We start from the raw sequence: 15,218 nt of genomic DNA on the forward strand, positions 1-15,218 counted from the left end.
GGAGCTCACTTCCTCCAGAACTCTTCCACAGTGCAAAACAAGCATCTGCTGGCAGGGAACATCAACCTGTTCCGCAGTCTGGACGCATTCAGGGCCAGCCACCTACGCTGCTGTAGACCTTCCCTGCCGTGGGCTGTGCCGGGTCGGAGATAAAGTCCACACCTGCCTCCCAGCTCACACGCAGGCCATCCGTCTGGTCAGTGGAAGCAGCATGCAACTCCTCCTCCTCCTTGCAGCCCCCACAGCTGTCTGCAGGCCGCCCTGGGGCACTGCGTTGACCCCATCAGCAACTTGAGGGCGGGGGGGGGGGGGGGAGGAAAAAAGAAAAGAAATGCACGCAGTGAGTGAAGGCAATTGCCCACCTCGATCATCCAAAATTTGGTTGCCTTCTGAAAGGCATCAGCCCTGTGTTTATGTAGCTTCTTGTATGTACCCGATTCTGAAAAATGGAGCTGAAGGCGCTTTGTCAGTCCCCTCTGCGATTTCGGACTTTCCTTTTCTTTGATGAAATGGGGGAAATTAGAGATGCTGAGTGGGACAGGACACAGGTTTTCCCCCCGTCTTGTGCTTCTGTGCACAGGATCGGATCAGTCAGTTTCGTTTCCTTGATGAATTTAGAGCACTTTGTTTCCACCATTGGCTTTTTCAAAGACAGACCTAGTCCACAGTTTCACTTCAGCTAGAAGGCCAGTGAGTCCCCAGCCCTGGGGCGTTTCACCTAGTCATTGATGATTTAATTCAAATATCAATTAATTTCTGTTTGTAAAAGAGTCTGATATCCTAATAGAATGACAAGAAGATGGAGCATCGGGGGAGGCCAAGAACCTTCGTCACCACAGGGAGAGCTGAAATCTGGAAGAGGCAGGTAGACCCCGTGACCTTAAGGGAGTGATTTCACCTCTCCGTGTCTGGGCTTCCTCACACGCAAAACGAGGGTCATAATACTACCTGCCCCCTAGGGTTGTACTGAGGGTCAAAAGCCTCAACACGTGCAATGTGCTTCCAGGGCTGCCCGGAGATTACATGTGCCTGCTGGGAGGCCACATGTAATTACATGGGTGCTGCCGCTGAAAACAGCAACGTGAAGTCACGGACACTTCTGTGGCATGATGGATTTGCACACATGTGGCACTCGTACCCACCTGCGGCTGTTGTTTTTTTTTAAATCTGTACCAGGTTGAAATGGGAAGGCCCATTTCGGCAAGTGCCACAGCTGTGCGGGTGCCCCAGAACCACCTGGGCTGCTTATCAAAATTGCAAAACCCCGGGTTTCACCAGGGCTGCGAGGGTCCTGGCTGGCTGCATTTGAACAAGCACCTCCTGTGACCATGGTGCACCCTGAAGTTAGGAAAGCAGGAGGAGTTAAGGACACATGACGCCTGTGTAACCCAGATACCGCCCCTACGAATTCTGTAAAGGCATGTTTCTGAAACATCCTTCAAGCATGATCTTGACTCACAACTTTGTCCAATTATTTTACAGTCTATTACAGCGTCTGCTTATAATTTTCTGCACAAGGACTCACTATTTTTACAAAAATAAGTTCGTCTTAAAAGGGAAATTTATTTCATTAGTGCCAATGAAAAGAAGACATCTTGCCATAATTAGATAACTGTAAAAGTAAATATAATTTTTACAAATAATGTTATTCAATTCTACCTACACACTGTCACCTGCTGAAGCTCTGAATCTGCAGCAGCAACTTTGTTAAAATAATCGGCCCCAGCTGGTGGGGCTCAGGTGGTTGGGTGTCTTCCCGAAAACGGAAAGGTCGCCGCCTGAGTTGCAGGCAGCGTGTGCGGAAGGCGACCGACCGATGTTCCTCCCTCTCTTTCTCCCCGCCTTCCCCTCTCTCTGAAGTCAAAAGTAAAAATAAATTTTTTAAATTAGCAGGTGTTGGAGAGGTGTTACCGACTTCCTAGCACCACAGGGAGACCTTCTCCTTGATGAAGTGGGTGGAAGGGGAGTGCGTGGGGAACAACCCCTCGGCGGGTGATTCAGTGCCATTAAACAGGGTGTCTAAGCACCGACCGAAGTCATTTCCTAGTGAGCTGCCGGGCATACTCTGTGCAGACCGCAGTAAAGTCTTCCTCTACAAGGTGACTGACTCTGGATTTACAAAACACAACAAAAGCAACAGCAACCCAAACGCCTCGGGATATTTGAGACACTGGTAGGCATGGTTCACGCTGACTCCGAGAGTCCCCAGGACCTCTCTCAGCTGTCACTCTCAGAGGGATAAGGTGTCGGGAAGATTGGGCTCGGGGTCCACCTATGCACCCACCTCCTACGCTCTGTGACCTTGGGCAAGTCTCCAGAAGCCTTTCTTCCACAATATAAAATGAGGTGATCCTTGTTCAAGCCACGATGAACTAAAATGATATATGAAAAGCCTTCACAGAGGATGACAGATGGCTGATGTTCAGTAAATGGTAGCTTTTAAAAATTACCAAGACTTCATATTTTCAACCACTTCTGGTAGAACTCTGTGTAAAGCATTATTCTACCTCCCAAACGCAGTCTGACTGCTTGATGACTCAGGGTTATCATTCTGCATGTCTCTGCAGTCATTTTATAGACGTTGGATGCACTTCAAACAGCTTCCCATGTTCACCGTTCTCTTTGGTCATCTCACATACGCGGTGGGCTGAAAACCAAGCTAATTGCCCACCAACAGAGAACTGATTCAATCATAGCAAAAGGACATGGATAGCCAATACGACGCAAAAAGATGCTCCAACAGGAATCAGAAAAATACGAATTTACGCAACGAGACACCTTTTGTCCACCAGCATAGCAAATGTTGAAAAGGGCGTTATTACTTAAGGTTGGTGAGAATAAGGCCGGTAAGCACTTTCAAGCACTCACAGTGGGACAGTGAATTGGTACAACCCTTCGGGAGGGCATGTACCCTTTGGCCCAGCAGTTCCATTTCTGAGAAAGCTGTGCAACAGAGTCTCTTCCACACGGGCACATGATTGCGTGTGCAAAGCCACAAGTGTTAGTAAGGATGTGGAGAAGTTAGAATCCTTGTGCGTTGCTGGTGGGAACGGAAGCTGGCACAGCTGCTGCAGAAAGCAGTGTGGCGACTCCTCACATAATTACACACAGAATTACCATCTCAGCAATTCCACTTTGGGGTATATAAGAATTGAATACCCCCAAAGAATTGAAAGCAGGGACTTGAACTGATACCTGTGCATGAATATTCATAGCAGCACTATGCATAATAGCCAAGAGGTTGAAGCAACCCAAGTGTCCGTCGGCGGATGAGCAGATGAGCAAAATGCGATAGATGCATACAATGGAATACTATTCGGTCGTGAGAAGGTGAAATACTGGTCCGTGCTACACCATGGCCGACCCTTGAAAACATCACACTGAGTTTACTTAACTTAGACACACACACACACACACACACACACAATGCCACTACGTGAAATACGTGGCACGGTCAGAGTCACCGAGGCAAAAGCAGAATTGTGGTTGTTGGGAGCTGGGCGGGGACAGTGGGGACTTGGTGTTTCATGGACACAGAGGTTCAGTTTGGGGAAGATGAGGACTTCTGGGGTTGGATGGTGGTGGTGGTTATACAGCAATGTGAATGTGCTTAACGCCCCTGGGCTGTACACTTACAAATGGTTAAATGGTAAATTTTATGTTCAGTGTATTTTACCACATTTAAAGAAAAAGAATGCCATGCTAAGCCAGAAAATGTCCATTTTGAGGCCCTGGGGCCCATTTTCTTCTTATTTCATGTTTAAGACTCTGCAACCGGAGTACAGAGGATGCTGCAAATACAATCTCAAAATAAGCAGAATGTCACTGAGTTCATCTTTTTTTTCACTCTGTTTTTCCTATTCGTCTTCATTCCCATACAAATGCTAACAAAAAGACACTAATGTTTATTAGACAATTAATAACTAAACAGTTACACATTGTGATAAGTATGCTCTTCACAAAATTTACCAATTACGAAGACTCAGTAAGATAACATGTATAAAGTGCTTCCCACAGTCCCCTAGTAGCTGTCACAGTACCACCAAGCAGCTGCACCAGATTTGATCTCTACATTTGTCTACACTAATATGTCACGTAAATCAAGAGCTTCCTCTCTCCCAAGCCCTGTGCTGAGTGCTTCACACGAGCATCTCATTTATTCCCCCCAACAATTCCCCGAAGTAGGTACCCTTATTATAATCCTTAGGTTTTAGATGAGGAATTTGAAACCCAGAGAGGGTAAGCTATCTGCCTTTGGTCAACAGCCTGTAGGTGGAAGAGCCCTAATTCGAACCCTGGTCTCCCTGGCTCCAAGCTGGTGCCTTAGACCACGTCTCCCTAATTCTTTGTTTGTGGCCAAGGTTCAGCCTGCGGGCCGCTAAACCCAACCACCTCCTCTCACCCTCTGTGCCAGCGCACGACAAAGGCTCAGTAAATATTTGTTGAATCTAACTCCCCCAGAAGTAATCCCTTGCTGGTTCCCCCACAACCCGTAGGGCATTCCCAACTTCTCATATTCTCATTCCCAAATCTAATAACTTTTTATGGGGCATTTATGCGCCAGGCACCGGAGAAACTCAAAGATGAATAAAACATGTGGTCGACTTTAAGAGAGCTCAGTTTCCAGTGAGGGGGTCATGACTGTGACCTTGGAGTAATTTAAAATTGTTCTCCTCCTCCATCCTCTTACATAATCATCGACGAACTTAAAAACAGAAGTGCCACTGTCACCGTTTTCCCCAGCTGTCCACACCAGGCACCCAAAGGACAACGGCCTAGAAGCTCTTTCAGACTTTTTTTCACATTACTTTTTTTTTTCTACGAGAGCGCATGCACACTCACTCGTATACAGGGACAACTTCAGGTTTTGTCTCTATCTTTTAAAAATGGGCGCATGTTCTACATATTATTCTTATGGTTTTCCCATGTAGGAATGCACAGTGGATATATTTCTAAGCTTGCTTAGTGTTTCATTCACCTATCAATGCTCTCATCAAAATTGTTTCAAGTGCGTTCCCCCAAAACTTGCAGGAGAGGAACTTCCTTTGACCGCTCAAATCCTGTTCACAAGCACCTTAAGGAAGGGCGGGTCTGCCTTTTAGTAAACCACCTGGCACCTGGTCCCCAGAATGACAATTCAAAAGCCTAAAGTGGATAGTCTCTCCACGCACAAACTTCCCAGTGCCTGCAGGATAAATCCTAACCCAAACTGTTTGGCCTAACATACAAGGGTAGTCTCAATCTGACCATTAGAGCTATTCAGCTGTGCACTGTGGCTGTACACACTCACTTCCCGTGCCCCCAGTGGCTTTCTTCCTTTGGCCTTAATGGCACTAAGGCTCTCAAATGCACCAGCCTGGCGGGGATGCAGGCTTTCCAACATGCTCTCTTCCCCGCCTGGAAAGCTTTCTCTACTGCCGCTTCATCAAGGTAAATTCCACACAGTTTTTGATTCTCCGCTGAAACATCACTTCCTTAGGGTCCTCCTCGGCCCCTCCCAACCTAGTCTTCCTTTTCCTTCCTTCATCCTGTTCCATGTTTCACACTTGTCATTAGCATACTCAGTGTTTGGTGTGCAGTTCTCTGTGCCCCACTAGGGGGTCTGTCTCCTTTGTCTGGGGTGCCCCCCAAACATAACACAGTCAGCGGCCCCTGTGGCAGGTGCCAGCAAATGTCTGCTGAATGGGCAATGATGAGTGACTCATCAGGAAATGTCACTGCTTCCGGTGAGGACACAAATACGTGAGTGTGGTCTCCTTGAATATTTCGTCCCACTGAGAGGAGAAAAAGTGCTTGCTGAAATACAGGCGTCCGAGTTTCTCTTCCAAAAGCACCTTATTTAAGTTCTTCTCTTCCCATATTTTTATTCATCTCTTTGTGGTTGTAATCATTGTAATGTAATCCGTTTTGAATGGGTCTTTAATAATCCCATTCTCTGGAGCAATGGAGGTCTGAGCCTGTTGGGTGCTGCCTCTGCTGTCTCTCGCTCATAGTGGACGGCTTCCCCGTGCATCTCGTCGTTCCGAAAGAGTAGGTCTTTGCTGATGGGGGTCTAGGCTGAAGGCTTGTCCTTTCGGAGTTTGCGTGTAGCTACTTTCTTGGCTTGGGGTTTCCCCATAGTGTAAATTTGAACCCCAAACCTCTGTGAGTGTAATTTTATTATCTTCAATGAATACAGGTTTATTGTTTCATTTATCTAAGAATGGCCAATCTTTTTTTTTAAGAAGAAGAAGAGAGGGGAAGGGAGGGAGAAAGAGAGAGAGAGAGAAACATCGACTGGCTGTCTTGTGCATGGCACACAAGCCAGGCATGTGCCCTGATGGGGAATCAAACCGGTGACATTTCGGTTTGCTGGAGGATGCCCAGCCATCTCCATCACACCAGCCCACTTTTATTGGGACACATTCACTGGGGCATTTCTTTCCCACCAGAGGCCTGGATTAAGACAGGTAAGGGCCCTTGTTATCACCCAGATTTTTCCTCCCCACCCCCTTTCCCTAAAGGTGGAGCCCTTTGAGGGTCCTTGTGTGGGTGGAGGCCGCAGTCCCAATTCCCTCAAGGCTTTGTCCCCTGACCTTTGGGACCATCACGACTCAATCCCTTTCCCCGCTCTGCACAGCAATCCTCAACCACTCTGGTCTTCACGCCCTTTTTCTGACTCCTGAGGGTTGTCCCTATTCTCTGGCGTTGACAAGGGTGTCTATCATATTTTATCCAGCATTTCTAGATGACTATTAAATGTGAAAAAGTTTTTAGATTATCTAGTCTAAAATGTTGCCAGAAATAGAAACCCAGTAGGCTCATTTTTAGATCTTTCTCCTCGTTCTGTGTGCAGGAGTCTGTTTTTTAAAAAGGTCACTTTGTTCTCCTCTTATTCTATTTACCATTTTTCTCCTATTCTCTTATCTTAAACTTGCATTATAGATCAACATGCCTTATGCTAATAATCTCTCATGTATAAATTATTCTTTTTCCCCCTTAGCATTTGGCTTTTCTTACTGGTCCTTTTCATCCCCTTTCCTAACTAGTCTTTTATGGAATTTTCCGGTGAACAGGCACCAAATACAGCTAGTATTTGCTCTATATGTCACCTGCTAATTTAACAGCTCTTCTCCTAAAAAAGGGGAAAAATCTATACCAATCTTGCAAAGAAAAAAAGAAAAAAATCTTGAGGCTGACCAAACTTTTAGCAATGTTTTTCTACATGTCCCATTGTCAAAATGCTGGCAAATTTGGAAATACTGGGTAGCTAAATTTTAAAAAATTCAGAACTAGTATTACAAGTCATATTTATAATGCAAATGGAAATTTCGATGTGCTGAAAACTTTTTTTTAGACTTAGATCAAGTTATTTTGGAGTTCGATCTGGGTATGCATATAAATATTTCTATTTCTACGCAAGTACCCCAGTGTACTTTATACAGATAATATCTACACCCTAAATCTGCTTTAGCAGCGCGTCCAGTTTATAAATGCTGTCCATCCTTATTCATAGCTCTCTCGGAATTTATCATTTGCATAATAATGAGCAAAAATAGCGACGTATTGAAGTGACTGCTTTTGTCACTGCTCTGATGAAAGTTACACGTTCACTAGCTTATACACAACTCACTCTCCAGGACAGAAACATCAGCAACTCAGAGAGTTTATGAGGCCAGCCACAAAGCTTTTTCAAAAGAACTTTTAAAAAATCTTTTTAGTTATGTCAGCTTTGGTTAATGAATATTCCACCTGGTTTTTCTTCTCTACCTAAGTGTGATGGCTTGAAACGACCATCATTTCATTTGCTCCTGAGTGGGGGGGTCAAGAACGCCAGCAGGACTCCAAGGGGCGGGTCGTCTGTGTTCCACGTGGTGTCAGCTGCAGTGGCTTCACGTGGGGCTGGAGGACCCAGATGGCCGCATGCACAGCGTGGCACTTCAGCTGGAATGGCTCACGCACCTGAGGACTGTGTCGGACAGCTGCGGCCTTCTTTCCTAGGGTGTGGGCTGGACTCCCTCGTGGGTCTGGGCCTCCTTTCTGGCTGTCAGCTGGGTTCCTGGAGTCACCTCTTTCGGCCTCTTTCTGCAGTAGGTTACCCTGGACTTCTTGATGTAGCAGATGGTATTCCCTCTAGTTCAGGTTAAAACTCGCAAGTCTCGACTTGGAAATCCCTGAACAGAATTTCCACCACATCTATTGCTCAGAGGCCAGCCTAGATTCCGGGAGTGAGGAAATCAGCTCCACCTCTCGAGGGCATGGAGGTGCGTGCAACCGCAGGAACAGGAGGAATCGTCAGCAGCGACCTCTGCAGACCATCTATCGTGGTCGCTTTACCCACCCACATAGGACTCATTCTCTTTAAGTTGCTACACATCAACAGATGAGCTTATTAACTGTAGTTTATTCAATGCTAGTATTAGGATAGTTTATAGGACTTGCACTAAATATGTCAAGGTGCTTTCCCAATATAAATCTCTGTAGGGCAGTGTCTGAATGTCGCTGCTATTTCTCAGCATCTCCAATTTCAAGAGAGAAGGTGCAATCTCACTTGACTAGTATTAAAGCATAAGCTGAATTCGCCTGGTCCTTAGCATCTTTAGAAATATTACCTTTAGTCCATCACTTCCGGTGTCTTCTCCCTGGCGGTCACTTAGGAGTGCGGGGGACATGGATCAACCACCGTGTTGTCTTGTTCTGATAATCCCACATTGCAGTCTTGGAATAAGTTTCTAATCCCATTAACTGTGTTGAAAGAAATAACACGATTCTGATTTTGCAAATTTTATCACACTGAGTTCTCCACATTCGGGTACACCAAGATCTTACCACCCAAACCCTTCCTGGTGTCAAGCAGATGGGTAATCTTGCAATATGTATGTATGGAATTGAGCTCTGTGACTATCCAAACACACCAGCCACTCCCCTGGCATTTGGAATTATGCAATGGAAAGCATTTCCCGTGATGCCCTTTTATGTGTTAATTTTGCAAAATTTATTCTCAATTATAATTTCAAATCACCTGAGCAACAGAAAGAACATGAGAAATTGTATAAAAACCAAGAATGTATTTAAATGTAGCATTAAGAAAACACTTTTCATTAATCGGCACAAAGGGAAGATAACCCATATTTAACAAGCTAGTTCTGTTTGACATTTGCCAAAATATGACATATTGAATATGTTGTTTTTTGTCCGATACCCCTTAAATTTAGAAAAAAAATTAAATCAGAGAGTATAAAATCATCTACTCCCATGAGATGGAGGAAATTTTAATTAGACTCCTTTAAGGAAGAAATTTGCTTCTGTTAAATTTTTTGAAAATCTGTATATTTAATGACTTTTAAATGTCAAGACTTTTTCAAGGCACAATGGTCCCATCTTCATATTAATGAACATGTCAGATGTTTTCATGTCTAGCCTATCTGCCCATTTGGAACAAGATTTGATTTTAAGGTGTTTCTCCTTTAAAATAAATACACTTTCTCATAAGTGGAAATAATTTTTTAAGCTAGACTTTGACCATTTACCTCTTTGAAACATGTAAAATATCTTCAAGTTTAAAAATTCTCCTCCGTGTTGACTTGAAGCAACTGTGGCTTCTCATTTTTCAGTACTACGCTCTGGCTATACTTGCCAGCATTGCATTTATTTTAAATATACATTGTTTAAATCACATCGCCATTGAACCTGGGCCAAGTCCTTTGAACGAGTGAGTCTGGGGGGACTGGAGAATGCGATGAAGTGTCTGTAAATGGCGTTTCTTTGGGTAGCATTCACTGGATAACAGTGTTGTGTAGCTCGGCCATGCAACATAAATAATGTCAGTAATTTGCATTTTCTTATTACTATTTGTCCTTGAACGGGATCTCCAGTCTTTTGCCAATATTAAGACCTACTTCTCACTCCATTGCATCTCCCGGGGTCCTCACTATGAGGAGAAAGGGGAGATGAGCAGTCCTCTTGTTCTGAACGCAGGTCGGACAACAGGCACACGCCCAGCCACTCATTTGCCTCTGCGTTTCGACTTCACAAACCCAAAGGCAGTGTGGTCCAAGGCCGGACCTACATCCTCCATCCAACAGAACCAGAGTAATGCAACCACGCTCCCATCACCTCCCTATTAAAACACCCTTTTCTCTTTTTTAATCGTGATGACTCCAGAGAGCCCAACCCAGGGCGATTATGCTAGACTCTAAGCAGGGAGAATCAGGAAAGATTCCAGAAGAAAAAATAGTTTTTGTTTTTTACCAGCCTGGAGGGCCTCTTATGAGTGCGATAGAATAATGTGATTGAGAAATTAACAGGACTTACTTTCTACTCTAGGCTCATCACAAAGACTACAGGGCACTTTTCCCCCCAAGCAATTAAGCCTCACAGAGTCCTGGGGTGTTGGACTGGCCTAGCTCTGGGGAGCTTGGATGCCTAGGAACTTTGACATTTATTGAAATGCTAGGCCCTTAGAGGGTGGGATGTGGGACTGTTGTGTGACAGAGGAGTGTCCCAGCTCCCTGAAGAATTCCACACAAGGAATGCAGGGCAGCAGCAAGAAGCATGATGGCGAGATAAGAGATAACCTCCCGTGGTAGCTAGGGCTCACCGACCGAAATGTGGACACAAACTGCCTGGAGACCTGAAAATGACATTTTGATTCAGAAGGTCAGGAATGAGTCCAGAGACCCTGCCTTCCATTCTATTCCGTTTCTTTTCCTTTCTTTCTTGTTGCTCTTTGGTTTTTTAAAATCCTTACCCTGGAACACATTTTTTAAAAAAGATTTTATTTATTTATTTTTAGAGAGAGGGAAAGAGAGGGGGAGAAACATTGCTGTGAAAGGGAAACATCGATCAGTGGCCTCTTGTACGTCCTGACCGGCCAGGGACCAAACCCGCAACCCAGGCTTGTGCCCTGACCGGGAATCACAGTGTGACCTTTCGCTTTGCGGAATGATGTCCAAATGAGCCACACAGGTCAGGGCATGTTTTTCAACAATAAAGAGGGAAAGAGAGGGCGGAGATCTGTTGCCTCCGATTTGCACCCCGACAGGAGATCGAACCCACAGTCTGGGGATGCGCCCTGACCGGAATCGAACCCACCACCTTTTCAGTTTAGGGGACGATGCTCCAACCAACTGGGCCACCTGGCCAGGGCCAGAGACTCTGCATTTCTAACAAGCTCCCAAGTAGTGTCGATGCTATTGGTCCTGGGACTCCACCTGGAGAAGCAGGGGTATGGAGGAGTAGGTAGGACTTCAGAAAAGGAAAGTCTAAACTCCAAATCCTGTGCCACCGGGAGCAAAGGGCACAACTTCAGAGCGGCTGAGACCGACCCTGAAGCAAGGGACCCTGTTATCAGCAGAGCTGCCAGCCTCCCACGGACCGTTTCAGTCCCCACCACGAGCATCTGCTACAGAAAGGACCGCAGACTAAAAGCCCTTCTCCCAATTTTCTCTCCTATTGCCCCACAACGACTTGGGCTTCCTGAATGACCCCAGGGAAGGGAAGGAACCCAACTCCCAGCTCCCCGTAGACTGAACTTCCAGACCACCTTGGCTTGAGAAAAGAACACTAGAGGACCTGAGTCGAATATCATTATTCTAGAAATATTAGGTAATGTGACTTTTTCTTTTTTTTAAGCCCGAGTATCCCGGGGCAAATTCGTGAGTTACTCTTTTAATCTCAAACTTAAAGAGAATCAGATTCATGAATCAACAAATAACCATTGATCAGTTATTCAATCAACAAATGGTAGGCGGCTGAAGAATGGATTTCCCTAAGCCCTGGTGTGGAGCATTTTGGGGCTTCTGACAAAAAAGGAAGCAGGTGTCCTAAAAGATATGAGGAATTAAATTCCTTATCATGTGATGATTTTGCCATGCTTACCAAAGAAGACGGCCCTTCCCCTTATACGCACTCTTCAAATTGCTCTTCGAGATTTCTTTTTTCCTCCTCCACGTGCTTGCTGTTCGTTTAAACATGACTCCACCAGTATAAACAGGTTCAGGAGAAAGACCCAGTTTGATTTTCTTCTGCCGGCATCTTCCAAAGATAGCCTCGCATCCCATTCTCTCATAAAAAAAAAAAAAAACAAGTCTTAAAAATAAACGAAGGCAGTCAGTGCTGTGTCCAAAGCCAAGTTTGTTCCAAAGCCGAGAGTAATAAAATCCAGGTCTCCCTCTCCCTTAGTCAATTTCAAGAGCAAACGCCTTCCCTTGGCAATCTTGTTTGTCACCTCTGATCCTGCCATCTCCAGGAGCTGATGTTTTATTACAGCGTTTCCAAGTCTGGCCCTGATGATATAAGAACATTTGTGCCTGTGCTTGTCAGTGTCACAATCCGCACAGAGGTACCAGCTTGATTTGCCCTTAATCCTCCAGAAGTTCTAAAATCAGAGCAGACGGCAAGAAGGAATTACTGTATCTTCTCGCCTGATCATCTGTCCTTGAGAAACCAAAAGTCACAAAGTGATCCTACAGTATTTTTGTTTGGCCGGCAGTATTTTTTTTTTAAATTAGTTGCCAACATTTAAATACAGGAATTTCCCATAAAAATCCAAATTTCTGGTTTCTCTTGAAAAACATCAGAAGATCTGGCAACCTTTGTCTGCTGTCTCGAATGGCTGAATACCGATGCAGTGGACATTCGCGATCCGTTGGTGGCCAGCATGTGAACCCTCTCCTATGTCCAGCAATTGTTCCCAGTTCATGAGGCTCAGTGGGAGGGACGCAGGTCGTCTTTCCCATCATTCAAGCTGTATGCGAGGCACTCACGAGCACACGACCCAGGCCTGGCCAATGTGACGTGTCTTCCAAGCTTTTAAATGGGACACTAGTTTAAGGAAGGACCTAGTACAAGAGAGAACTGGTGAATTCTTTCTGCCGGTAGAAACGGGGAGAGCACTGTCCAGATTCTAGGGACTGTAGGGCCAGGAGGTTCTAAAGATCAGCAGCAGCAACGGTTTCCCCACCGGCTCGGTTCTGTGGAGTGACTGTGCCCATGTTTTAGTTCCATGACCCGTCTTTGTTCCATTTTTCCCAGTGGGGCTCTCCAGCAGGCCTGCTGATTGTGAGCTATTCAGTATCTCCTTGCTGTGTTCCTTTTCTGCTTCCATTTTGCCCTATGAGGCATGGGCATAGTTTCCACCCAACCCTCTTCCTCATTTATATCTTAACTTCCAAGCTACTTACAGACTTGTGGGTTTATAACCCTGGTCTTCATCTCTCTCTTTCTCTTTAAAGTGACAGAATTTTGACACTGGGAGAGAAGTTAAAAACCACCTATGGTGAGGATCAGCGAAGTAATGAGAAAAGTTTCCCAGAGCAGCCCCTACTCCACATTTCCTCTTACATCTCATTGGACAGAACTGGGTCACATGTTCACCCTAGAAGCCAATCAAGGAACTAGAGTTACTGTGATCCACTTAGTCTATAATGCAACTTTGGCTGAATATTAGAATCACCTGGGACTTCCGCCAAGATGGAGGCATAGGTGGAAACACTGTGCCTTTTCCCACAACCAAGTTTGAATACAACAAAGGTTTGGAGAAACAAAGACACAACCAAAGGACAGAAAATTGAATTATATGGAAGTCTGACTACATCTAACTGTTCAATGGGACGGTAAGAGGGGCGGAGCCAGCAGCGAGCAGGGTCGGGCAGGACAGATCCCCCGACCCAGATGCGCAGGCATCCCGGAACCAGTTGGGGTGCGGGGCAGACTGACCGCAGTCGCACATTCGCGCAGTGAGAGGGACCACGCAGGCCCCAGGGGGCGAGGGCTGACAGTGGTGGCACACTCGAGTGCAGTAGGACGAAACGCGTGGGCCCAGTGACAGCAGTAGCTGCAGCACCGGTGAGGGCCGTGGTGTTAGGCGGCAGACAAGACGCCATAGTCCCTCTTTGACCCCGCCCCCACGTCACAACCCAGCGACTTAGTTGCCCTGCTCTGGTGAAAACCTAGGGCTCCAATCCTGCTATAGAACAGGCACGAACAGCCCAAAAGATGGTGCAAGAAGAACTCAAAGTCCCAGAGCCGATAACTCTAAGCGACCGAGAAATTGCCAGCCTCTCAGAAGCACAATTCAAGACACTGTTTATCAGGATGCTCACAGAACTGGTTGATTATAGTCACAAATTAGAGGAACATATGAAGGCTAAACTAATTGAAATGAAGGGAGATGCACAGGAAACCAATAGTGATGGAAAGGAAACTGGGACTCAAATCAATGGAATGGACCAGAAGGAAGAACAAAACATCCCACCAGAAAGGAATGAAGAAATGAGAATTCAAAAAAATGAGGAGAGGCTTAGGAACCTCCAGGACATCTTTAAACGTTCCAACATCCGGATTATAGGGGTACCAGAAGGGGGAAAGAAACAGCCACGAGTGGAAAACTTATTTGAACAAATAATAAAGGAGAACTTCCCCAGTCTGGCAAAGGAAATAGACTTCCAGGAAATCCAGGAAGCTCAGAGAGTCCCAAAGAAGTTGGACCCAAGAAGGAACACACCAAGGCACATCATAATTACATTAGCCAAGACTAAAATGAAGGAGAGAATCCTAGAAGCAGCAAGGGATAAGGGGACAGTCACCTACAAAGGAGTACCCATCAGACTGTCAGCGGATTTCTCAAAAGAGACCTTACAGGCAAGAAGGGGCTGGAAAGAAGTATTCCAAGTCATGAAATCCAAAGACCTACAGCCAAGATTGCTTTATCCAGCAAAACTTTCATTTAGAATGGAAGGACAGATAAAGTGCTTCTCAGATAAGGTCAAGTTCAAGGAGTTCATCATCACCAAGCCCTTATTATATGAAATGCTAAAGGGACTTATATAAGAAAAAGAAGATGAAAAATATGAACAGTGAAAGGACAGCAAACACACAGCTATTAACAACCACACCTAAAACAAAAGCAAACCAAGAGGACAGCTAGATCAGGAGTGGAACCATAGAAATGAAGAACACATGGAGGGTTAGCAACAGGGGAGTGGGAGGAGAAGGGGGGAGAAGACACAGAAAATAGCATAGAGGGTAGGTAGAAAATAGATAGGGGGGAGGGCGAGAATAGTGGGGGAAATATAGAATCTAAAGAACTTGAGACACGTGGTTATAAACTAAGGGGGGAGAATGGTGGGGGAGGGATTGTGTGGGGGGAGGGGAATGAAGGGGGGAATAGAACAACTGTAATGGTATAATCAATAAAATATATTTTAAAAAAATAAAAATAAATAAATAAACATACG

The 15,218-nt window shown here is 45.4% G+C and overlaps 1 long non-coding RNA gene across 2 annotated transcripts in view; it reads right to left on the reverse strand.

The window, feature by feature from the left end:
- The window catches only part of LOC118991154 (uncharacterized), an 18,098-nt gene continuing 2,880 nt past the window's right edge, over positions 1-15,218 (reverse strand). The window contains exons 2-5 of one of the 2 annotated variants that reach the window (XR_005067363.1): positions 11,860-12,069; positions 8,809-9,001; positions 8,592-8,724; positions 1-269 (exon numbers count right to left, since the gene is read on the reverse strand). This is a non-coding gene — a long non-coding RNA (uncharacterized LOC118991154). The remainder of the gene's footprint in view (positions 270-8,591; positions 8,725-8,808; positions 9,002-11,859; positions 12,070-15,218) is intronic. The other variant, XR_005067364.1, reaches the window with a different exon arrangement.

Source organism: Sturnira hondurensis, unplaced genomic scaffold, assembly GCF_014824575.4.
Source record: "Sturnira hondurensis isolate 20B ecotype Veracruz unplaced genomic scaffold, ASM1482457v3 Scaffold0007406, whole genome shotgun sequence".
Classification (NCBI taxonomy): Eukaryota; Metazoa; Chordata; class Mammalia; order Chiroptera; family Phyllostomidae; genus Sturnira; species Sturnira hondurensis.